Genomic DNA, 25,306 nt, shown 5'->3' with positions numbered 1-25,306 from the left:
GCCTGCGCCCGCCGGCGGCTCCCCCCTCTCCGACGGAGGTCGGGGGAGCCCGGGGAAAGGAGGCGTGCGTAAAGATTTTGCAATGTCCCTGCATGGTGTTGTAGACTTTCCTAGCAAAGAAACCGGCTTCGGCTTCTTTAAAATCCCCGACGACTCACCTGACTAGCCGGCCTGCGGCTCCGCGCTGACCAGGTAACGCGGGGCCCCCTCTCCACCCGCTGACATTGCGGCGGGGCGGGGGCGGTGCGGAGGCGAGCCGCGGCCAACCTCCCCCCCCTCCTCCGCCCCCAGCCCCGCACACTCACCCGCCGTCCCCCGGCCCGCCCGGTCATCGGCAATTAGCGAGGGGGGTGAGGGGGGTGCGATTTTTTTCTCTTTCTTTCCGCTAACCCCGCAGTTCTGCCCTCCCCCCCTTCACGGGGTCAGGAGTGCCGGGGAAGTGACTGAGGCACTGTGAGAGTTCGGGGTCCCGGGGTGACTGCTACTTTAACGCGGGGGGTCTTCCCCCTCGGGAAAGCTCCGTCCCGAAGCCGAGCGGGAGCCGCCGGGCCTGGCCGGACCCTGCCGGGCTGAAGTGGGGGGAGGGACGCAAGGGCACACGTGCGGGTAGAGAGCGGGGGGGAGGGACGCCGTTGCGTGCCCCGGGCCTGGGGCTGTGTTGTGAGGAGGGGAGAAGCGGTGCCGGGCAGCATTCGGAGCGTCCGTGGAGTTCAGGCGCTCTGGGTTGCGCGTGGGAGGCGGCTGCGATGGGGGGAGGCGGTGGGAAGGAGCCGAGTGCGAGTGAAGGTGAATGGCACAGGGCAGGCGGCCCGGCCCCCGCTCCTCTCTGTTGCTCGGGGTGACCCCGAGCCTCAAAGTGCCGTTGTGGCCGCGGGATGCAGCTGGGGGAGGTGAGAACCCGAACGCCCTTTTGCCTGAAAGCACCGAAGTTTTAAGCATGTAGCAGCAGCCCTGTATGAGATACAGAGTATAAAACTTATCTGATACGTGTTTCCCCCTGCTCTCGAGCACAGAATGTTCCCGTGCCGCACACGTTGCATGCGGCCGCGGTGAGGACGGGAGCACTTTGCGGTATAACCTACATTAGCTTATAGATGGTGCGCTGAGCGTGTACCAGGGCTGAGCGTGGAGAAGTACCCTGTAGGGCCGTGTCCCTGCTGCTGGGGGGGCACCGAGGTGACCCTGGGGCCGGGGGCTCCTGCAGGCTGCCCGTGCTCCTCTCCAGCACCTTCCAGTTCAGATGTGTGGGGGGCAGGAGAAAACAAACATGGCATTCAGCATGCTCATTATCAAAATAAGGCAAACAAATCGATTGCATTAATGGTATTGCAGTCATCCCATACCGTTTTTTTTTGGTTTTTTTTTTGAAATTATTATTTCCCCCAGAAATTAAAAGGTTACTGCTGGAGTGCTGTGTTCCTATCTCAAACCCAGCACCACTTATTACTGCAACGGTATTTCAATATTAAGTGATCTTGGAGATGATTTCATCTTTCATTTTGAATCCTGAATTTGAATCAGCATTAGAATGTCAGGGCTGCGAGATAAGGTGGGACGAACTAAGTAGACAGCTGAAGGGCTGCGCTGAAGGTGCTGCGGGAAGGAGATCTGGGGCCGTTCACAGTAACCTTGTTTACGGGGACGATTCAATAGCAACCTGAATTTCAGCACGAGGCTGCCTGGACTAATGCCTGTGCGCTTGAAGCTGATCACGAGTGTCTTTTGCACTCTACACCTTTTCTCTCCCCATGTTATGTACTCGCAAAAACTTTTCTGGAAGGTTATTATGATTTTCCAAGATTAAGTTGTTTTCCAAGATTAAGTTGTTTTCCTAAAAGGATCACCCGATCTTTGAGCTGCTGTGCATTAGCAACAAAATATTCATGAGGTCTGATTTTATTTATTTCTTTATTTATTTATTTCCTCACTGTTGTGTTGGGATCAGTAGTCACACTGCACCTTTTAACTTTACGTCTATGGCTTTTATTAATTATATTTAAGTCTCGGAGGTTTTGAGTGTATTTTACAGCCCGTGAAGCCAGTTCGAGTCAGACTGTGAAAAGATGCATGTTGTATTGAGGAACAGCCCCATAGTGGTCTGCTCCGTTTTTGTTTTTCTTTTCTTAAAGCTGTTCCAGGAAAATCACGTGCAAGGAGAGAGTGGGTGCTAAATGCCAGCAGCCACATTAATGAAGAAAAAATGCTGTTGAAATACTTTGGAATAATAAATAGGATATGTAATGGTCAACCACAAGATAAAAATTTTACACAGTGTTTTTATGGCTCTAAATTGGCTGCGTTGTAAACCAAGCTTACTACTCTATTAAGTCATCATACTTTTCAATTATTTAAGATTTCTAGCCGAGCTATCTAATATCGTCTTCATTGTGCGTATCAGAAAATTATTTATACGGCTGTAATTCCTTGTTAGTCTGTGAAGGCTGTGTTGCAGATGGGGGTTTAATTTTGGCTTATCAGGACAAATATTACGAAGCACGCACATGGCAAAATGATATGGAAATAGTCCCAGTCCTGCGGAATGGGGATAGTTACAGCACTGAAATGTACCTAATACAATTTGAGATCCACTCACTGAGAAACCTTGACAGTATCTGCCTTCCAGGTAGTGTGCATTTGGAAATACTATATCTCCATTTAAATGCAGATCTTCAGTTTTCTCCAGGGGGCAGTTGGCGAATCTTTCGATTGAACCACCAGTACTAGAAAAACTAACTGCAGATTTACTCGTGAACAAGAGACTCTTTCAAGTCTGCCTGTTTGAAATAATGCTTTTAAAATTTCCTAATATTGAAGTTTTAGATTGATTTTTAAATGCCTTTTCAGAAGTCGCACAAAAGGAATGTTGTCTTCACTCCAAGTAGTTCAATGTTTGCACACTTATTTAGCAATCTTAAGAGAGATAGCATTACAAGCCAGTTCTTTGTTTTTGCATTGGTATTGTGTATGCTTGTGAGTTTTTTCAAGTGGACAGAGCAGTCTTGCTTTGATTTTGACCTAGATTCCTCTGGATTCTTCCTATACGGACAGTACCTGCTTATTTCCTGCTGTGAAAATAGGAGAACAACTGTTGATGCTATCTAGCGGGGGCTGTTTGGGCGCATCCAGTAAACTCCCCTCCTCCTTGAAGACCTCATTACTAATGGGTATGGTAGTGCTCTATTTAAGGGGGTGCATGTGAGTATTTTCTCTCGTGAGTTTTCAATCCCTGAGGGTTTGACTCAAAGAAAGACAGAAAAAATGGGTGCAGTGAATGAGTTTATTTCGCTTTCCATATTGGGCATGTGCATTTTGCATTCTTGCACTGATGATCAGAGCCATGCTCTATTTGAAACGAGTCTCGAATCCATCTTATCCTGTATTTGCTCTAAACTGGATGCCAGTAGGAGTCAGACCTGCTGGAGAGGTATGTCCCACCCAGCCTGGGTCCCAAGCTGTTCGCATTGCAACCTAGCCCTGGGATGTAGGGAAAGGAAGCTGTCTCTTGGGATGAAGGCAGCACAAGGACCTGGAGCAGGAAGGCAAAAGGTGCTGACATTTTCTGAGTCAGGCGCTCCTGCCTGCTCAGCTGGGAAATCCACCCCATCACAGGAAGGATGCTGCCTTCGCCCCCTGTGCTGGGTTGTGGAGTTGAAACCCTTATTGTACATTCCTGTTGATGGCACAGAGCCCGTTCTCTCCAATACTCAGGGTGAATGCTCTCTTCAACATTTTCATGGAGTTCAGACAGGCCTGGAGAGTCAAATGTTATGTGCGCCGGCACTGACAGCACAGGTGCTATTCAGCTTTGTTGATGTTGCTAGCAGCACTGGCAGATGTGTGTTCTTAATGGAAGCTTCAGTGGGATGCACTTCTTAAAGGAATGTTCTGCATATTGGGGTTGAAGGGAAAGCCAAGCCTGACACTTTAGCTTAGTGCCTTTTTCATTCTGTTGAAATCAACTGGATTTCTTCATGCAACTGCTTCACACGTGTGTGCCTGTGTCAGCGTGCTGATCGGTGGGGATATTCCTGTGCTGAAAACCTTGTCCTGAGTCAAGTCTGGGCATGCATGCTGCTGTATGTGCATATACAGGCTGAGCAGGGCCCATCCTTTGTAACACGATTTCTGCTTTTAATATCTGAATAAGATCTCTTATTGTAACTCAGCCATTAGGGGAAAAGGAAATGGAACTTTTCTCAAACAGCTTTTCTGTTGGGGAATCTTGTGGCAGTTGCTTTGAAGCATGTGTAATTGATTATCATACATTTATTTTAAAAAGGAGACATAACAAGGAATCGAACATGATGTTTTGGAATATATCTTCTCCCCACAATGTTCTTGAGGGAAATGTAAGGTTGCAGGCATCATTTCATGCCCTGTATGTTTTTGAACATAAATCAAAGAAATTGTTGGAGAGTTATAGATGTTCATAGCAACTGTAGCTATAATAAACACATGCAGTATATATTTTCCAAGCTATTTTGTATGGGTGAAAGGCTGAAGCTGGCATTTTGTACGAACAATTCAACTTAATCACTGAAAATTTATTTCCTAGTTAGCGTGGATTACCAGCCTAGCATGAAGCCGTGCACCTTGGCTTAAGCGCATCTGTGATGGAAGCTTTGGTTAAAATTGGGAAAGGATTTAAATTGTGATCTAGACACCTTGAATGAATTATTCCGAATGTCTCATTTATTGTGATGCCTCCGTGGCAATATTTACATCTATGTTATTGTTTATATTGGCTTCAAAATATGCTGATTACTTTAGGGAGCAAATAAAAGGCAAGAATGTTACGGAAAACAAATGGATAAAGAATAACTTTAATTGTACGCATAGCCGTATTTTGTACTATATTAAATAGAACAGGAAGGAGAATCCTGACTGATCAGGTGCTGCAGAGCTGCAAGTGAGTACAACACTAAGCGTAAGCATACAAGTTTCTTGGTGACTGTGTTTGGTTTTGTTTGAAATCTTTCATAGATGAAAAGGGACAAAATGCTATGGTGGAAGAATTTCCACGAGAAGAGTAAGTAGACTTGATGAGTCCTTCAACTCATCAAGTTGAGGAAGGTTTCCCTTATGGGGAAACCTTATGCTTCCCTTAAGGATCCAAATGCATTAAAATGTTAAAAAGAAAATAGAGCAGTCGTTGTTAATGTCTATATGGACTGACTGGGGATGCATGCAGAAATTAGGCAGGTCTGGAGGAACTGAGTTTCTTCTATTCAAGAAAAAATCTGAATGAAAAAAAAAAAAAAGAGGAAGATTTCTACCACAAATTTGGGGATTAGCTAAAAGGTCTGACTTTTAAAGTTGTTGTCATGTTTCTGCTGGAATTCTGTTTCACTGTGGTTACTTTCAGTAATTCTTTTGTTACAATACCCAGGCATCCCTTTTTAAAAGAGCAAGCTGATAATTAATTACTTGACTTCTGGAAAGGAGGCTTTAAAATACATAAGAAACATCCCAAAAGTTCTACTAAAACTAAAAATGGTGTGAAATTTCAGTTGTTAGTAGTGTTAGTTTTAAATGACTGGCTGTTGATGATGTCTTTGAATTGTAAGATCTGTATGAATTTGTAAATTGTTACAAAGCTGACGGACAAAGGGATGGCATGGCATGGCATGGCCTGGCCCTCCTTTCGCACCAGCCCTGGTTTGGGTGTCAGAGGCAGTGGGGTTAGTTTCCCAGAGCCTGGACATAGGTGGAGGAGGGGTGGAGTCATACACCTTCTGACATTGTGTAGGCTCAGGACTAGCTTCCCTTCATTTCTCTCCTAACTCTTTTTACTGTACCCTGAAAATTCAATGAGGAAATCAGGAAGGGGCAAATAAGGGAAGGCAGAATGTGCCAGGTTAAGGGGTAGTTGGCAAGGTTGGGAGAAGGGTTTTGCTTTTGGGTGCCCTGTGTTGGGATCAGAATATACTTGCACAAAAAAAGAGTTGAAGAAGTGTCCCAGATACAGAGTTACATGACTGTGAGTGATATGACATAATCGTGAAGGAGATGGAAAGAGAAATTGAGTCTGTTTTCCTGGGTGGGTGTTCTCCAGCCCTGGCCAAGTACTGGAGTGAGCAGGGGCTGGAACTGCTGAGTATGATTAGGTTATTCTTCTCCTGCAGAATTTGGAAGATTCAGACCATCTGTATAGACGTGGGCTTTCGGTGAGGGTACTTCATTCACTGACATTTCTGTTTCCACTGGGGTGAATGTCTTGGTTTCATCTGCCAAAGAGCTTGCTTTACTTTGTGCTGAATTTCTAACAGGAAAAAGTGACACCAAACATTTCTTGCTGAATTAAGGACAAATGAGACCAGGTGGACAAAGGTTGGGAGCAAAGTATGCAGAGCCTGGGCAGCAGGTTGGGTACTGGAGCACAGAGAGCAGGTTGTCCAAGGTCACTGCTTCTCTTATGGTGCAGCTCGGAGCTGCACTCCAAAACTCATGTTTTACTCCATTACCTCCCCAACATGCAGTCCTTGTCTCACAGCTTGAGCAATGAAGGCAGGGAAACCTTGCTTTTGTAGCATGCGTTACATTTTATGGTGCTGGTTTTAGCACGGAAAAGTGAGGTGGTGTGTTCTGGTTACACAGCCAAGCAGTGGTAGAAGCTAGAAAGAGTCCAACTTCACCATGAAGATGGCATTTCCTTTGCTCGCGTCGTCCCTCCAGGGAGAAGATTTATGTTTCTTCTTGGTGCCTTTTAATTGAAATGGTGTGAACTGTGAGTACCTCTGAAAATCGAGCCACCAACACTTAATGCTTGTTTGTGCTTGCGAGTGTGCACATGTGTGCAACGTGCGTGCTCAGATGTTGTGCGTGCACAGGATCTCAATTATTTTCCTGTTTGAAGCACTGAGCATGCTGTCTTGATGTACTGTCAGTTTTGCTTTCTGCCCTTTGGAATAAAGTTCAAAATGTTAAAGAAATAACACACAATATATTAGGAGCTAGGATAGTCATAGTGCCCAAGGGGAAAGGAATGTGGTGAATAATCTGTTTTATGAATGCCTAAAATAAAACCTTAGCTACTCCTAACCCAACTCTGTAGAGATGTACTTGTAAAAAGCGCTAAGCGTTGTTCTGGGGTTTGGTTGTTATCCTGCAAGGAATGGTTGCCACCCCAGAAGGCAGCATGCAGGATCTTGGTCATACTCTAGTCATGGGTCATGATTGTTCTGGGCATTACTCTGGGCTAAGTGCTGAGGCAACTAATTGAAATTAATCCTTAGTAATTCTTTAAAATCAAATGTTGCTGTCAAGTTTAGGGTCGAAACAGCTCTAGCGTGTTTATATATTGCTTTTCCAGTTTCATCAATTCATGTGGACAGCAGTAAGAGGTGCAGGAGTGGGGCTGGGTCCTGCCTGTCTCGCATGGTGCTGGGGCCAAGCTTCAAGCTGGGGTGGTACTTGTGTGTGGTTGGAGTCACAGCCCTGGAGTCCCAGGCTTTGTTAAATTAGGGGCACTGGGCTCCACAGATTTGATCCAGTGCTAGGGGGTCTAACTTGACTATTAAATAAAAGAACCTGCCTCCTCCTATTCCCCAAATCTGTTGGTTTGTACTTTGTATCAGAAGAAAACAGCTGGCGTGTGTGCAGCTGATGCAGGGCAGGTTCCGGTTATATTTAGGATAAGCAGGATGCCCACTGTACTCATTGAACAATTCTGAGGCATAAAATGCTTTTGGGTGCAGCTCACAGCTTCTCATCTGCAAATACCGCGATCAAGATAAAGAAAAATATCTCCTGGTGAATTCTGCAGTTTGTAGTCCTGACAGACTAAAACCTCCTTTTACAGTGACCGAGACTTCTGCTTGTATTGTGACAAGCAGGGGTTTCAGATAGTGTTAATGGCGGTAATACGGTAACTGTGGGTTTCTGAAGTCCTGCAGGACATGCAGCAAGCCCCGGTGATTCAGACTGGGTGAAGTTGTCAAAGGTTGCTTTGCTCTCCAGAGCCTGGCAATAGCTCCACTGAAATGTGATGCCATTGGTTTTCAGCAAAGGTTTCTTTCTGCAGGGCTGCAAACAGAGATCAGCTGCTACTGTGTATACACAACTAGGGAGCAAATCAACCAGCACGTTTAAGGAGCCTTTTTAACCCTGAGACTCTCCAAGATTTCTTCTTCACACAGGAAGTTTTCTTTATATTGTCAGATTTAGCACTTTGCTCATGTAATGAGATCAGAGCTAGGATCACTGCTGCACAGTAGAAAGACTTCCTTAAGACATTTGTCCTTGAAACTGCACCAAACTCTTGGAAGAACCCAGAACCTGTAAGTATGTATGCTATAGGCAACAATAGCACAGAGCAGCGCTACAATCAACCATTATACAATATCCGATTAGCAGGGCAGGAGGGGTTGTTTTCAGATGTTATGTTACGTTCATTTTCAGTTTGTTCTAAGGAAACAAATCAATTCGGGCTTCTGATACAGTGACTTTGCAGTAGATGAGCTAGTAATGTGTTTGATTTAACTATTCGTTGCTCTCGTGGGACAATGATTGTAGCCATCATCCTGTACAGAACTTTTCTAATGTTTTTAGGCATTTTAAAGGATTTTTGGTAGCCATTGTGCAGATAAGTTTTTCCTTTGCTTTTTGATTTTGGCAACCCCACCCTACGACAAACTATAAATAACAGGGCAAAGGGAATTAGCGCACATTGTTCTGAGGTAGCCATAAAATATATTTGTTTTTGTGGCTTAATTTACTCGTTAGTAGCATTCCATTGTTTGGGGGTATTTTTTGTCTTAATTGAATTCTACTCAGAGCTGTCTGTTCTGTTTTTTACGGTCTTGTATGTGTCTGTTTAAGTTACTTTGCTGGGACTGCAGTCTGGTTAAACCTGTATTTAAGCACTATTTATATTCTGAGCACATTTCTGGTAAAATAAGTGTTTGAGATTTTTTTTTTAAAGCCGCTAAACAGTGTAGTTTTATTAGCAGTGAGCACCAGAGGAGGCACAACATGGACGAATGTTAGATGTAGACCATAGAACCAAGTCCTCTGTGCACTAAATCAGAGCCAAACCTGTCCACTTTTGTGACTACAACTAATAAAAGCCCAGAGCTCCCTTTTGATAAATTTTTAATATGCAACAATCCTTATGTTTATATGATTAATTTCTCCCAGGTTAGCCTGATTGATGGCTGGATTGTGGTTTCTTAAGAGCTTTCTCCACGAAACCCCCCAGAAGAGCTGCATTCCATTTAACTAGTGAATGTAAAAACTGGTAACCATGGATTCAGCCACCACTAACTGTCGAGAGCAATGACTTGTTGTAAACAATACAAATGAGCCAGGATAGCAGAAGCAACCAGACATGAAATGATTTTAATAGAAATTACGGTAAAGGTCATGTGATACTGTATCGGCTTGAATTCAGTGTTAAAGGGAAAGTATTTCAGATTTGCAGGTTTGATTTAAATTGAACATCTCTGGGAGCTTCACATTTGCGTGAGACCCGCAGAAAATGAAGCAGTGTTTGGAAATGAATCTGCTTAATTGCACATTATGACTTATACCCTGATCCCAAAAATGTATGAGTAACTCTAATCAGCGAGATTATTCATGTACTTAAAATTAGGTGGTTGTATAAGTGTTTGTAGGATCAAGGCCTTTCTAGGTAAGTTAGTAAAGGGAAAAAAATTTAAATTGTAAGGAAATAATAACCTGTCACTAATGATAAATCATGGAAATGCGAGTTTTAGTACTGGTGTGCGGTTTGGTTGGAAATCGTTTGCTTGTTTGGGTAACAGGAAAACAAGTTATATTTATCCCTTCATTTTTAAATGTTATGACTTTCATTTCTCATATCCACCATTCCTCAAATCCTCTTCTTAATTTATAGCCTCTCTCCTTTGGATAACTGGTACACTGGGGTGTCAGCTATTATAATACAGCATGATGATAGGCACATGCAGATCGCATGAGCAGTCGTGTGTCCTATCTCAAGAATTTCCATCCCTACAAAATCTTTGCTGACTCCCAGCTGTCACATGGCTGTCACTCACAAATTCTAACCATAACCAAATCCATTTCCGTGTGCGTGCTCTAACCAAACCTTGCTACATCCCTGTGTGTGCAGGCACAAATGGCCCTGCTTTAAGCGATTTCTCTGTGTAAATTGGGCTCTCCCCCAAGCCTGCTGCATTCCACTAATATTTCTCCATTAATTTATTCTTGGGCGCTGCTTCCCTGTCATGCCTCTGCTAACCACACGTCCTTTGTAAGAAGGAACCTGGAATAATAATAGCAGTTGGTCAGAAATGCAAACAGAAATATCTCTGTGCTTTATGTAATACAACAGCTCAAATCACTACCAATCTAAACTCACACCTTCCACCCTAAATGTCTAAAAAAATTTAACTCTTAGTGTTCTGTAGGCGAAACTGTCACCTTGAAGCATACCAGCTTGATTCATTTGAGTACCAAATTTCCTTAACACTTACATCTTTTGGAAAAGCCAAGAGTAGTTCCAGTATAGGTCTAGATTATTTCTATTTTCAGTTATTTCTGTCTTTCTAGAGTTCCTTATATAGATGTTGCTTTCCCAGTAATTGTGGTTTATATGTTTTTCAATCAGAAATATTTTAAAGAATTTCTCATTAGTCTTTTACAGATGACCAATCTCTGTCAAACACAGGTTGCAACTGAAGATGTGTAGGTAGATACAGGACAAGTCTTGCTTTCCCTGTTCTTCTGAGATTACTTGTCAATCTGGGTGGTTTTGCTTGTGTGAGTCAGAAAGGTAAGATTTAGCTTATACATAGATTAACAGCAAGTCACTCACATAATACAGGCAAGAATAGACTGTCTTGTACTGGAAAAAAAAAATCACCAACAAAACAACAAGCAACCTTTTCTATAAGGAGGCAAAGGAAGATTTGGGAAAAAAAAAAAAAATGCCAAATTGCAAAACATTTTTGGTCGGGGCTGGTCATAGAGAGGATATTTTTGTAAACCAGACCTACAAAATTACCAAAAAGGAGGAGACAGAGAGGGCACCATCTTTGCATGCACAATCTGGGAGAACTGAAAGTAACATGTTGATGAAAGCAATGAGAGTCGAGACCAACATCTGAATGACCTGGAGAAAGCACACTAGACTATCCACCATGGGCTTTTTATGTACCATTAATAATTCTTGCAACTCTTAAAAAACAGGTGGGGGAGTGGAGAATTGTTGTGCCTGGCTGAAGAACCAGCTTTCAATCTGGAAAGATAGTGAAATATTCAGGAAGGAAGTAGTGTGCAATGCCTTCCATGGACTTATCTGGCATGGGACAATAGGTGGTTTTCCTTTGCTCAAAATATCTTTGGTATCTCTGCAATTTGTGGTGTATGCACAAGTCTACTTTCCTGTATTTTGTAATGTAAAACTTTGACCAGTTAGTGGATGAGCTGCTAGAAATCTTTTCCCATTTGTAGATAAGAAGAGCTGGAAGGCAAGTTCTTTTGTTCCTCTCTCAGTTTATAAAGTTCAGGTGCTGTATTGGGTATTTGCAGAAGATTTAGGCTAGAATTCTCATTGGAAGCAGAGCCTTGTAATGATGGATTTGAGTCCCCAGAATGGAGACCATGGTGTTTTACTTGTAGAGAAGTCTCAGTGTATACAATAAGGCAAATGTTGCAGTGCTATAGAGAGCATCCTTGGTGACTAGCAGAAATTCTATAAAAATAATTGGTAACAATTAATGGCAATATCCCTTTTAAACATAATAATAATAATAATAAATCGTATTTTATGATTGTAATTCTAATCTACCACTTCTATTCAAACTGCTTTAATTGATTAGGTAATATTTGGATATGTAAATATCACATCAATAGTCTTATCAGCTAAATTCAAGTGTTGCTGAGTAAAGGCAATCTTGATATAGATGTGCCAAGCGTAAGGTATAGAGAGTAAATTGGTACCTAGATCTGCTCACACTTAATTGTTGAGACTGCCAGTTCTGGTGCAGGTGAGCGAGAAATAAATTTGTAGTTCTTGTCAGGTGGACTACTGGCTATAGAGAACTGGGCTGAAACTATTTAATTTCATGGAGCATAGCAAACTATTTGGTCACTGAATGACAGAACTTTGTTCTTTAAATTATTAACTCTGTGTGACCAGTACAGTGTTTGATAAATTTCCACTCTCTTCTAGTTTATTTTTTAGCTGATGTGAGTAAGCAAAGCTTTTTGAGAACTCACTCAATCTTATGAGCATTTCTGAATGTGCTTCTTCCCATGCACAACTGTTGAGTCGTGGCCTGAACCACTGATTGATTAGCTGAGGTGAGGACTGGGTCAGCCATGGGAGCACAGGTGAAGGCAATTCAGCTGTGTGACCGGAAGGGGTGGAGCCTGGCTGCACCTCTCCTAGACCTCATTTAAGGGCTGACGGCCACTGGGGATGGATCTCTTTTTGGAGATCCCTCCTTTTGGAATTTTCTACTGCGAGCCTCTAGCATGGGTGAGCATTTCATTTTTGATCGTCTCTTTCCACTGCGATAATCTTTCTAGCTATAAAACTGCAAAATACCATCCTAACTGTGCCACTCTTGTAACTGTACATTTGCTAATTGTACACATGGCTTACGGACTGTGAATTTCTCTATGTTAGCAAATGTGTTGTGGGGTCAACAGATAGGACTGTGGTCAAAATTGGCTGGATTAACTTTGCATTAACTTTCTGTGACTAGAAGGTCTTCCATTATTCTGTATTATTCCTTTGTATAAAATAAGGTTATTCTCTGTATATTTTAGTTTTAATAGAACCAGACTGACGCTGACCATTAGCTTTTGCATGCATAGACTCTCTTCTTTCTGGCAAAGCTTTAGGCTCGGATCCACAAAAGGATTAGGTGCCTTAAGTGGGACTTAAGTGGGATTTAGGCATTGAAAGCCCAAATCGAGATCCTCAATATTCTCACTGAACTGCCATTTAACCTTAGAAGTTGCCTAACCTATGTGAATGCCTATATTTTCAATATCCAGCTTTCCCAGATGGCCAAAGATGTGCTTTGGATGTTCTCAAGCTTTTCCATCCTGACAAGGTTGAGCCTCTCTGCTCCCATCTTTTCCCTCATGTTCTAGCAGACTTCAGAAAAAACAAGCTCCACTTGCAGGACTATGACTTTCTGAGTGTGATGTATCTCACCTTCTGCAGTTGTGTCCTTAAATGAAAGGAGTTTTCATGAAGTTTCTGTCAGGAGCAATCTGAGAAACTTAGAAATTTGATCATGACTGTGTAGGGCCAAAGGTCCTAGAGAAGAAGTGAGATTTAAGATGCAGCACAGCCTTCATTGTTGCCTCCTGGCAGTCTTGGACTGTTTGCTGCTGGCAGTGATCTCTCATAAATTATCAGCATAAGACACAGGAGTGGTTATCAGGGCTGAAAGTTTCATTATATTATCAAAACATCTAAAATTTGGGTACTGGCTTGTGAAATTATCATACCTTGATGAATCCAGGCTTGCTGTTTTGTAATAGCAGTTTTATAGGGAAGAACTTTTATAAACTTTTTTCTGCAAGGAATCGCGTAGAATCCCACCTGTCTCTGTGACATGTGGCAAATGTTCCATTTTCTGAAAGCCAGACTTGTTGGGGTGTTCCATGTGCACACAGAAATAACAATCACTTTTTGAATTCCTTGAGCTGTGAGTGGAGTGATGGCTGCCTTATTTTGTGGAGGTGAAAGCAAATAATGTTTTGTTAGCAGCTGAGTAAGTGGTCCTGTACCATCACTTATTTCTCAGCTGTACTCGTGACATTTTTGTGTTCTTAGCCATGTCTGCTGTTTGTTTAAATCCTGCTCAGTTCCTTGATGTATCAGTTTTCTGTAGACTTTTGTTCGAGTAGTCCCAAATGCTATCCCATTTCAAATAGATGAAACTTTATCAGCAAATAGTCTTTAATCAATAACCTTAACTCTTTCCCTTAACTCTTATAGGCTCATTTTGACCTTTTCTTTTTAAAATATTAGGTGGTTGTTGTTTGTTTTTCTTTTTTGGGCATGCTATAAGTAAAAAAATTTGTCAGAATTTCTACTGAATCATCCCTTCTTTTTTTTTAGTCAGAAGTTGTGCAAATGCACGCTTTTCTGTACGTTAATGGGGAAGTCTTTTTTCCCCACTGAAAACCCAGATTTTTTCTCAGGAAAGCTCCTAGTTTTCTAATTTCTCAAGACAGTTGGACCGTGTGCAACCTTAAAGCTGTTTATTACTGCTTTTAATTTGTGTATGTATGCAATCCTATAAACAACAGAACGGAGCCAAAACCATTTTTATAAAGATGTAGCCTAGAAACTATACAAACAGTCAGATGTACTCTGAAAATTAGGAAACTGTGATCAGAAGAAACCAATATATAGTGAACAATATTAACATCTAATAGTGATTGTTTTTTGTGTATTGTACAAAAACAAGGTGTGCTTGTGTTTGGGTAGATAACATTTTTAGGACTGCCTAATATAATGACATCTTAATAGCTAAGAATGTTATCTATATGGTTTTAAAACTGTTTTAAAATCTGTTATTTTAATGGAGAGTATAGGTGTTATAATCTATTGTGCACCTTTCAGTCCACTAACGTTGTATTTTCAGCATAGCATACTTGAATCGTGACATATTTATCTGAGTATTTTAATGCATACAAACATTAGCTCCTGGGCACATCTTTCATAATTTCACTTGTACTTTTGAATTATTTGTCATACAATCACACTGTGGCATTTCAAGGACAGATTGATCAAGTTTGTCAGGGGCAGTCCTGTGAGTGTTCTTGTTTTGCTGTTTTACCTCTTCTGCTGCAGAAGATTTGTTTCTGGACTTTTCCGAAGATACCAACTTGCTACACAGAGTGACAAATCAGGTATAGCACAGTAAGGTGACAGAAAGCAACATACTTCTGTCTGATTGCAGGGAGGAGATAGCATTGTGAGTGTTAAATCGCAGTATGTAATGAATGTGTGGCTATTGTATGTGACCAATTTTAGGTATAGGAAGTTCAGCAAATATTGTGTCTTCGTGGCTACTAGATTGCTTGCATGCATGCTTACTAAATTGTATATGCAGCACTTCTATTTGCCAGGTTACTCATTGAGCTTTTAGTAGTCAACTTAATTTTAGTTAAGGTTCAGTTTAGTGGCTCTTGCAATTAGTGGAAAATATTGCTTGTGTTCATTTGGTAAACCATATTACATATGATATACATATGCACAGTACATGCAGAGGTGAAAGATAACGGATTGATTCTCATGGATCCCATAGTCACTGGCTTTTAAGGATAAATTACAGGACATTTTAATTATTGGAGGTAATCTGGCAGAAAATTGAATCTTGGGTTTGTGTGTGAGAGGAAGTTTGGTCTCCCTTGCGCACCATAACTTCTTTATCCTAAAAGCAGCTTCTAGGATCCCCGATGATCTGTCAGCTAGTGTAGTGTTTCATGTTGATGTGGGAAAAATGCTGTGTCTGAGGTGGACTTAGATCCACTGTAGAAGCAAGAAGTCTTATTTTTCAAGGCAAGCAAGAAGCTTATTTTCAAAGCAAGGTTCTCAGCCTTGTAATGCTTATTTGCTTTGTCTCTGTGGAGGCAGCCAAAGTGTAGGAGGTAAGTCTGTTGCTTGTCTCTTTTCAGAGATTTTGTTTGTGGTTTTTGCTTATGGGTACAGGTAAAGAATTTAGGGTACAGGTGAATTTTTTTTTTTTTTTGCCATAATATAAAACAAACACAGTAGGTTAGACTTCAGCCATCCAGAGAACACTTTAAGAAGTACTAGGTACAATATCCATAACTAAGAATTTGTTTGAAAATAAAGGCAGAGGTACAATTTGGTGACAACCAAATGCATCAAGGGGATATGTATATATTTTTTCTTTTCTTTTTTTTTCTTTTTTTTTTTTTTTTCTTTCCCAAATGAATAGGTTGAAACATATCTAGCTGAAGTTGCTGGAAAATGAGGGCCTATATCTTCCCACAGAGTGGAAACTACAAGGATGATAAGAGTGATGTCTTTGATGTGTGATCGTGGCTGAACTAGAATTTCTCAGATTCACAAATGCTCCAAATGCAGTTCTCTCTGACAAAATAATCAGGAGTCGCCTAATAGAGTACACACAATGCAGTTTTTATCAACATTTTAGCTCTTGCTCAGAAGTAAGTATCAGTTACTTCTGTGTGAAATGAAATTCAGGAGCGCATGTCTCTCCGTGCAGCAAGCCCAGAATCTGCTCCATTGGGCTCTGCTCCATTGCAGCGCAAATCAATGTCTTGAGACCGTCTTGTGGGCACAAAGTCCTACTCTAGTTAGGGATACACAAATGTAATTAAAGATAATAGTATTTTTTTCCATAGGTACACACTGTGAAGAAGGTGAGGTTGGCAATAGGCTCCTGTCAAGTTGCATGAAGAACAGGAAGTTGAGAGCTCTGATTTGTAGGAGGATGTAGTTAAGTGAGGATCTTTACCTCTGAAATAATTCTCCAGCTGTATAGAAAAGCATGCAGGATAAAATCTTGTCTTCACTGAGATCAGTGGGAATCTGCTTTGATATCTTTGTATATTCTGTATACTCCTTTGGTGCTCTTCCTACTGGTGACTGAAACCCCAGTAGAGACTTCAGCAGAATCCTCACCATAACATTAGGTTTGATCTTTACAGGAAGGGCTAGTATGCTAGTAATACAACAATTAAAAAAAAAATACTGCCAAAGACAGGAGTTTTAAAACTCTCTATTTTATATTTTGACACAGTTATTTTGAGTGATACCGGCACAGAAACTGAAATGTTTGTGGGGCTTCTTGCCAAGCAGGGTAAAAATGATTGTGGTTTTTTTTTTTTTCATTTTTTTTCTTTTTTTTTTTTTTTTTCTTTTATCTCAGTGATAGGATACTGAGAATCAAGGCTATGGGCACTAATTGAAAGGGACATCTCAAAAGAGGAAAAATAGCAGTGCTTTACAGAACTGTTTATAAAATATTTGAACCCTTTAATAGAAAGGAGCCGTAAGAAATTTCAGTTATTCCTCTTTTAACAGAAATCTGTATTTGGGCTTCTGATAGTCTCTCCTTTATTTATAACAAAACCATTGAATATCATTCCAAGTTGTTCAGCTATCATAAGTGATGTGATAATGAGGACAGAGTATAGGTCATGAATCTGCAAGTACGTGTGAGGAGATTGGTGAGCTTAACCTACCAGGTGAAAGAAAGGTTAGTACAGCAACTGTGCGAACACTTCAAAGCATGCAGCTAGTTTGCTGCACTAACTTAATTATCTCTGCTATAGATATGTTTGACAAACATATCTATAGCTCAGATACTATTACTTTGCTGTGGGAAATAGCAGAAGACTTCTGCTTGGTTGCCAGTTGACGGAAGCCTTCCTTCTCCTTCCTTGAATTATTGTTTTCAAGGACTTTCCCTCCCTCTTTGCCCATTTGATGAATAGAAACCTTTCTTCTTAGCAGTAGAAAATATCATAAGATTGAGAATGGAGCGGCCCGATGGGATAGGTGCAGAATGATGAAGTAAGTCTGGTGAGGACTTCATCCTATTTTAATCAAATACTGCCTGAGCAGACCAAAAATAAAATTTTATCACTCATGCTGAATCACCCATATTACAGTGTTAGCGCCATGTCTCAGCACGCAGCTTGCGTTCCCTGTGTAATACTACAGGGTGTTTTTGAGCATCCCAGCATTGCTGACTTTTTCCACAAACAGTGTGATCTATTCCAGGATTACCAGCGCTACCGGTCACTTGGAAACACTAGATGATGCCCTGTTCTTTGACACTAAAATGTGGCTTCCTGTCAGCAAACTGTGGACTTTAATAGGCAAAGACGGTGGAGAACTTTTCAGTTTTTTAGTCCTTTTGCTTCTGGAAAGACTGTTACACAGTGAGGTACAGTTCTAAAACATGGTCATTTTTAATACCTCTCTCTTGAGTCTTGTTGACAGATTGGGAGTGCGGAGGATGGGAGGAGGCAAAACAGACAAGCTGAAAACAGGATGTATACAATACATTAAAGTAGAGCAAAACAAAAATAAACAAACTCATGTGAACACAGAAGGGATCTGTTTTAAGGCCATTCTGAACTCCTGCTTTAGATGGCCTGTGGTGAAAATCACTAGCTAAAATAGATGCTATTTGTGTCTTCTTTGAACTGAGTTTACACAAATGAACTCATTAGCCAGCAGCTCTAGCTGGTAAGAACACACAATACATTTTGGTAGTTTTTTTTCCTTTTTTTCTCTGAACAATACTATTACTATTGCAAACCTTAAAAAAATATAAACAGAGAGCTTTGGCATGCATTCTCTTTCATATGCAGTTTATTTCTGTTAGTTTTCTTCTTTGGAAGCCCATGGGCACTGATGCATGCTGAATATCTTTTGCTCAACAATGCTTTAAAAATCAGAAATGTAGTCCTGAGTCTGATGCTTTATATGTATAAATCTGGAATTTATCTACTCTCTTTGAGGAGTTATTGTGCTTTTCCTCTTTCGGAGTGTGGGTTGAAACTTATCTGACTGAGAAGTTTTCTGATGAACGTTATTATGTTTTATTGGCTTGGGCTGCACTTGGTACTGACTTTTGATGAAAGTAAAGTAAGTGAAAGTAGAACTTTGAGCTTTCCTTTTTTTTTTTTTTGTTTTTTTTTTTTTTGTTTTTGTTTTTGTTCCATTTCGGTTATTTGAATTTTTTTAAGGAAACTCTGCTTCTGTGATGATTTCTGCAAGCTTGTCTCTTTTTGGGGAAAGAGTACTGCTGACTTTTGCCTGTCTCTAATATGCTCTTCATAGTTTTCTGTTCACTCTGTATAAGATAACATAGTCACTTTCATTTTGTGTTGATGATTGGCAAATCTATTTATTCCTTTATAAATGGGAGAGAATAACAGCTTTGAGAAGAAGCATTTCCAGTTTGATTGTTGTCCGTTTTCTTGTTGTAGCAGAAAGGAGGATCGCATCTTATGAGAAGTTTTATTTGTAGGGATAAGTAGAGAAACGTAGGTGCATTGTGAGCTATTATTTTTGAAGAGAGTTATTAAAACAAGGCTTTAAAAGCAGTAAGTGCAGAGAAAATTAAGGAAAATCTATTCTTTTAATGCACGTCTGCATCTTTCTGTGGCAACTATAGGAAAAGTCTGCGTGTACCTGAAAGTAGAGATGTAGTCAAATGGAAAGAGCAAGTGCTTGAGAGTCAGGAGCAGTGGGCTGCGTTCTGGCTCTTACCCTGTCTGCACGCCTCTGTAAAATATTTTGAGACTTCTGGATGAAAAGCATTACAAAAGAGCTAAGTGTTACTTAAGCCTGCTTAGTTAGACAGTGGGCTTTAGTCTGCATTATTTTTTTGGTTTATGTGTTACATGAATAGAGTGCAAAGCAGCTAGGAGAGCCTTTTGTTCTTGCACACTGGCTCTTTCCTTTGGCTTTGGTTTTTCTGGCTTAATCACATGTTCTTGAGTGGTAAAGCATGCAGCAGCTATTTGTGCCATGAGGAGGTGCTTAAATAGCAAAGATACTGAGCCGCGAACAAACGAGGTTATGGGTACCTCTAGAAGAATACTGACCCTCTCAGTGTGAAAGCATGGGGAGAGAATGGGTACGTGCTGTCTCATGGCTGTTCATGGAACCGGTACTTCTTCAGTGTCCCGCGACATGCTTCTGGTCCCTTCTGCTGAAGGACTACTTTTGTGCTCTCCAGGCAGTGATAGGAGATGATTAGAATAGCAATTTCAGAGCTCCATCCATGGCAGACCAGAACCTATTGCTTTATTAGTCTATGTCCTGCTTGAAACTATAACCCTTAGGTCAGGACTTTAAAGCTATCACCATAGTAGAAGGATCTCTGGTAGAGCAATGTAATGACTGCATCAGACCCCTCTTCTGTGTTGGCTGTCTGTAGAAGACACATTTGACAGTTCAAACAGCACAGGCTGTCCAGGTGCTTGTTTTATCCTCTCCTCTTGGCTTCAGGAGGAAGTTTGGGTTTCTCTGTACTGGTACAAAGTGGCTTGCTTAGTGCACAGCTGGGGACCCTGTGCTCTAAAACAAGTAGTCTGTAACTGCAAGTGAGGAGTTCTAAAATCAGATAGCTAATCTGGAAAAATTGCGTGTTTTGTGCTGGAGGAAGTCTCTGAGCCACAAATAGATGGAAGCTGGGAAGAGTGGCATGGGGAATTGTCACTAGATGTCTGCCCCATCATCATCATTGAGTGTCTGCTGTTTGCTGCTATCCCAAACTTAAGTGGACCTTCAGTGGTCCAGCAGAACACAGATGACCCTGAGTATGTAGGTGTGTGTGTGTGCTTGTGTTCAGCTGAGCGGACTTTGGAATCTATACAGAATGCACAATAGTGGGGATACTGACTACGCATCTTCATAATCTCTTTTCTGACAGCTTCTGTAGAGGTAATGTTTTATAGCTGTGTATGAAAATGCTATTGATTGTTCTGTGTTTGAGATTCAAGAAAATTCAGCATGCTTATTTATCTTTTGTTGCTTTTTGTAAGTCTTCTGTTGGGAGGACTTAAACCAAATTAGAAACAGGGTAGAATTACTAGACTTCATGTTTGCCCAAATGCCATTTTTTTTCTAATATCGTTATTACTTTGTTTGATTCATATGTTGACCCGTCCACTGATGTAAGACTAAGACTAAACCTGATGCTAGGTAGATAGTCTTCTGTAGCACCAAAAATTGAGACTGGATGCTTGCACTGCTTAAGTGTCACAGAATGGATGTGACACTTAAATGTGGAACATGAATGTGCCCCCTTAGAGAATGGAAGGATATGATGTTATCCTTCAACAGAGTGAATTCACCTACTCATTTTAAGGAATGGTTCTACCTCTGAATCCTAGGAGCTTCTCCAAAATGGTATTTAGTTACTTTGTAAACAGAACTGTCTCCAAAATATCTTTGTCTACAGTTTCCACGATGTCTATAAATGCTTGATGCATGATGGTTATTTTTTATCAAGCACCTGCTTTCTTTGCCTAGCTCAGTTATGTAGCAAGGTTGTTTTTACAGTACTAAGAAATGAGCAATATATTCCATATGCCACCAAGCTTTGTAAAGAATCTTGCTGATGACAATTTCACAGCTGCTGAGAAATAGGCCAAATCTTCCACATAAAAAGACAGTAAGGAGAAGAATATCTGTTCCATTGGGATTGGCCATGAGTCTTCCCCAGCTTCTTCTCTCTTGAAGGAAAATTCTCACACTTCCAAAGTATTTAACAACAGATGGTGGCAGAAACCAATTTCCATTGCAAAACCCATTTAGTCAGGAAGTATCAAAAAATGTTTTGGAATTATGAAAAATGAATTCTTTACTACTGAGATATCAATGAGAATGAGGCACAAAGCAACTGTTGAATAAACTGAAGAGCCTCTTTGGGCCTGAAAGTAATGGCTATGATCAAACATTCTAGAAATTAAAACCTTAAGATATGTAGAGGCTAGACTAGAGTTCAGAAGAGCTACAAGTATTATGGTGGTTATAAAAACCAAACTCTTAATTTCTGGACACTGATTGCTTGACCAAGAACCAAGAAAGCAGCCTTCAAAATATGCAGAATGACCTCCAGCTGAGACAAAGCTTAATATAGCTCCTACTGGCTTAGTCAGGTGGAACCTTCCCTTTTGGCTCAGACGATTTGCTGCCCACAGACCGTGAAACTCCCAGGACTCTGGTAACACACAGGGACACAAAATTACCGCAGACACAACCCAGGCCACTCTAGGGGTTGGTTACAGATAATGAGTTGCGTGTGTCTGTAAGTTACTGGACACAGCAGGTTTCTTTCTCTGGTGATGTCTGTGGCTGACCAAATGTGTCCTTTTGGAGAGGGTTCTGAAAATATAATGTGCTTCCTTTTAGATGTGTACCATAGATGAGTCTGTCTGTGCCATAACTCTTCACAATAAACAGCAACATGTTTTTCCCTCTAGCATTTCCATTGCAAGTCTTAGATGCTCATATAGCTCCGTATGTTGAAAATGCTTTGATAGAACTTCCCATAGATGTGGGACATAAACAGTACTCACTGAGCTATCTTGTTTTATGTATTCTGCTAGAAATGTATACCAAATTATACGGTAATGTCATGTCACCAGAAACAGAGAGCAGATGGAAGTATCTTTCCACATATTGACTCATGTTACTCTGGTGAAAGGAATTTGTTTCTCCCCTTCTGTCAAGCCTGCTAGCCTCTGGCAAAGGATGCAACCCTCAGCGAGAAGAACTTTACCAATAAAGTTCAAGTGACCATCTGATTTAAATATATGAACGTTAGCCACAATAATTTAGAGGAGACAATCCTATCTGTAGTGTTTGTGTAGCAGGGCTAAAAGCAAGTGGCAATGTTGCAGGCTGAGGAGACTGCAGGGAATTAACCCCTGAGGAAGTAAGTAGTCAGTTTTTTGTAAAAACCACACCGACTTCCAATATCTGTTTATTTAGAAAAGTTGATGTCTTGGGCCCTTTGGAAGCTAATTGAAAAAAAAGAAAAGAAAAAGCAAGTGCCAGGTATCTATATTTTCTATGTCTTCTATGTCAAAAAGTGCTGCTCAATAACATGGGGTATAAGTTCCATATTTTAGCTACCAAAACCGCGGTTTGCAAACTGATAGTGAAATCCTGATTAATGCAATAAGTATAGATTTGCCGTGAGCAACTAAAAAGCAGCTTTCCTCTGCGTTTCTGCTTGTCATGTGTGGCATTTGCCTTGATGAGAGTGCAGTGCTCTGATTGAAAGCATGTGAAACGGAACTCAAAAGGGAGCTGGGGTAATCAGTAACTGACTCACCTTCTGGATGTGACAAGTAATGAACCAGTCTAAACTTGCCTGGAGCTTTCTTTGGGACAATACCCACAGGGGAAACCCTCATACGCTCAAGTGAAGCGTTGTCAAATGGGCCCTCTATTTTCCCCAAATGCGAGCTCTTTTCTGCCTTGTCTTTAACCACCTGAGGACATGTAACTGCTGATCTCAGCATCTTAGCCAACATTTGCGTCTTGGGGCTTGAGTACAAGATAGTCAAATCCCCAACACAGCCTTTTTTACGAAAACTACATATGCTTTTTGTTTGTTTCCTTTTCCTACTTGCCTGCTCCCACAACCCGGGAAACATTTCATCTGCCCTCGCTGGGATTTTCACGTTTGCAAACCTCTTTAACCAGCATTTGGCTCTTTCCACTTTCTTACTTTGATTTGGATGAGTGCCTGAAGCACCTGCTAATGGCCTGAAGCATTCAAGCCGAAATTTGCAGTTCATGTACCACACACACTCAGACTGTTAGCACCTGCCTTCTGGAGCACCTGCTATGCTATGTGTGCATGAGTTTGTGCTTAACAAAAACACCTCTTTTTGGTTCTGTTCTGCTGTCACCTGTTCTCTGTCCATTCCATGCCCCAGTCTTCAGCTTTTCATTTGAGGTAGTGTCAATATTGCTGCAGTTGTAATGCTTCAATGAAGAGCATCTAGGTTTCCTTGAGTACGAAGGAATCGGGCATGATAGAAAGGTAGAACAGTCATTGTAGTGAACATAAGTGTTTCGTTGTGCCATTCCAGAACAGATTTAAAAAAAACAAAACTTTTTTTTTTGTTGTTGTTTTAAAAAAAGCTTTGACTGTTTACTGGGAAATGTTGAACTTCAGATGCTGGTTGAAATGAGTGTGTCACGCAGCGACAGTCAGAAGCAAAGCTCAAATGGAAATTCATTATTCAGGATATATGGGAAACAGCCTTTGCATTTTACAGAGGCCCAAAAGATGCCTGAGAAGTCTGGGAACGTTCTGTCCTTTCTCCTGTTCCTGCTGCACTTTGAGGGTGTTTTACACACTTTTTCATATAGATACTTCTGATAGAGCCTTCCCTATATTTATGTTAAAATTAGCTCTATACACTGCATTTCTTGAGAAAATAGTCCTCCCTGTCAACGGTAAAGCCTTGTGGAAAATCCAAGTACCGGGTATTAGAAACAATGTCTTTCAAATTACCTTTTATTTTGATTTTGTTTTCAGAAGAATTAGCTTTTCCCAGAGTTTTTGTTGTTCGTGCTGAAGTTAAGATTTGGATTGACCTTTTTCCAAAAAGGTGATCATTTTCTCCACTAGAATCACACTACTAATAGTTGTAAAAGAAGTTTAAGTAGTGGCTGGGTATTTGCTCCTAGATTACCTGCAGTCTCTTTTTCAAGAAGGATCATCCTTCCCTCCACCACGTTGGTCCTGTCCTCCATCTCCTTTCCACATTAGCACCAAGTACAGTTTCCCACAGGAGGCTGCTAAGAGTTTCCCTATGTCCTTGTGCTTCTCTCCAGCAGTGGCATCTGCTACTGCAGAACTGGGCAGGGAAAGGACTGATCTTTCCTCCTGGCTTTCATCGGATTGCCTCAAAATAACTCTAATTAATTTTGTGGAAAGGAGATTTTACTTTGCTCCCATGATGGGATTGCTCTTTGTGCAGATCTCTTGCATGCTATATTTAGGTATGTTTTTGGAACGCCATGTGACCCGAATCAGATAACTTCTGAACTACTAATCATGTCTTTGACACTGACTCCCTCCATGGCTTTGGGGCATTTTATGGTTTTCTTATATCCACAATAAAAACAAAAGTGCTCACCTACCTTGTAAAAGTAGTTGCCAGTGATAGCAGATACCTAAGGCATTGTTTTAAATTAATTATTTTATTATTTCTATTATAATTGTACTGTTATTGTTTCTTAAATGTTTAATTTCGGAAAAAAATTTTCTGCTGTTGTAGTTTTTCTTAATGAATCTCTGTTTTACTATTTCAAAACAAACAAAGAATTCTTATGTGTGTAGACGGACATAGGGCAGAAAGAGAGAAAAATACTCTTATTTCCTGCCCAACACAATCTTTCTTCCTTTGTTTTTCAGTTGGCTGATACAAGTAGATAAAAAGCTCAGACCTACGACCTGAAACGTTTCCTGTCGTGTTAGCTGTGTCCCTTTTCCTAAGAGGGGAAGTTAATTATCTGCTTGTTTTTTCTTTTTCCCGATTCTTTGAGTTATACAGCCAGACTTGTAACCTGTCATCATCCCTTGTTCAAAGCCACTCAAGGCTACTTGAGCGGAGGCAGCATTGGCTCCACATCCAGCATGGGACTGGAGCCTGTCATGCACTGTAGGACATTCTCTTTGTTGCTAATGTCCAAAGTTGCCACTTCCTGTCTTAGCTACTTTTGCAGGGAGCTTAGTATTGGTATTTCTTTAGGCTTCACCTTTTTTTTTGTCCTGAATTCCTTAAAGCCTTCTGATAAGCAATTGGA

At 41.0% G+C, this 25,306-nt stretch overlaps 1 protein-coding gene across 7 annotated transcripts in view; it reads left to right on the top strand.

Annotated features, from left to right (window-relative positions):
- Positions 1–25,306, top strand: part of ESRRG (estrogen related receptor gamma) — a 382,468-nt gene that overhangs the window by 18,453 nt on the left and 338,709 nt on the right. For 2 of the 7 annotated variants that reach the window (XM_042817763.1, XM_042817757.1), the window contains exon 1: positions 30–192. The exons of the other annotated variants lie outside the window; for them this stretch is intronic. The gene's annotated coding sequence lies outside the window, so the exon portion shown is untranslated. Of the gene's footprint in view, positions 1–29; positions 193–25,306 lie in introns of those variants that run through there. 7 annotated transcript variants of the gene reach the window in all.

This window comes from Centrocercus urophasianus, unplaced genomic scaffold (assembly GCF_019232065.1).
Source record: "Centrocercus urophasianus isolate 14NV4802_14NV808 unplaced genomic scaffold, USGS_Curo_1.0 seq_10, whole genome shotgun sequence".
In the NCBI taxonomy this organism is placed as follows: domain Eukaryota; kingdom Metazoa; phylum Chordata; class Aves; order Galliformes; family Phasianidae; genus Centrocercus; species Centrocercus urophasianus.
The sequence above is the reverse complement of the archived record's forward strand: the minus strand, read 5'-3'. Positions and strand labels throughout refer to the sequence as shown.